Here is a 454-nt window from a genome sequence, read left to right on the forward strand (position 1 = left end):
GGGACAGAAACATCAATGATGAGAGAATCATGGATACGCTGCCTCCTGCATGCCCCCTCCTGGGGATCGAGCCCGCATCCCGGCATGTGCCCTGACCAGGGATTGAACGGTGACCCCCTGGTTCATAGGTTGATGCTCAACCACTGAGCCACACCAGCCGGGCCAGGAAGCCTTCTGGGACGCCTGAGCAACTTGAGCTCCTAGAGGCAGAGCATTTACTATGTGTGTTGTTCATCAGGCGACTACGGCGCTGTCTGTCTGTGTCCTTGAGTCCACGCCAGGCCTTCGTGGGCCGAGGCGCCCTCTAAAGCTTCCGTACGTCTCTCAGGGTGTTTTGCCTTCACTCATTCATTGCATCCTCCTTCCCCTCCTTCCTTCACGGGGTCATTCGCTCACCGTGTCCAGCCCTGGGCTGGTGTTGGAAGGCGAGATGAGAGAGACACCCCCCCGCCGC

The 454-nt window shown here is 59.0% G+C and overlaps 1 protein-coding gene across 1 annotated transcript in view; it reads right to left on the minus strand.

Moving 5' to 3' along the window:
- The window catches only part of ACAN (aggrecan), a 51,877-nt gene that overhangs the window by 1,431 nt on the left and 49,992 nt on the right, over positions 1–454 (minus strand). The gene's annotated exons all lie outside the window — the stretch shown is intronic.

Source organism: Myotis davidii, unplaced genomic scaffold, assembly GCF_000327345.1.
Source record: "Myotis davidii unplaced genomic scaffold, ASM32734v1 scaffold954, whole genome shotgun sequence".
NCBI lineage: Eukaryota > Metazoa > Chordata > Mammalia > Chiroptera > Vespertilionidae > Myotis > Myotis davidii.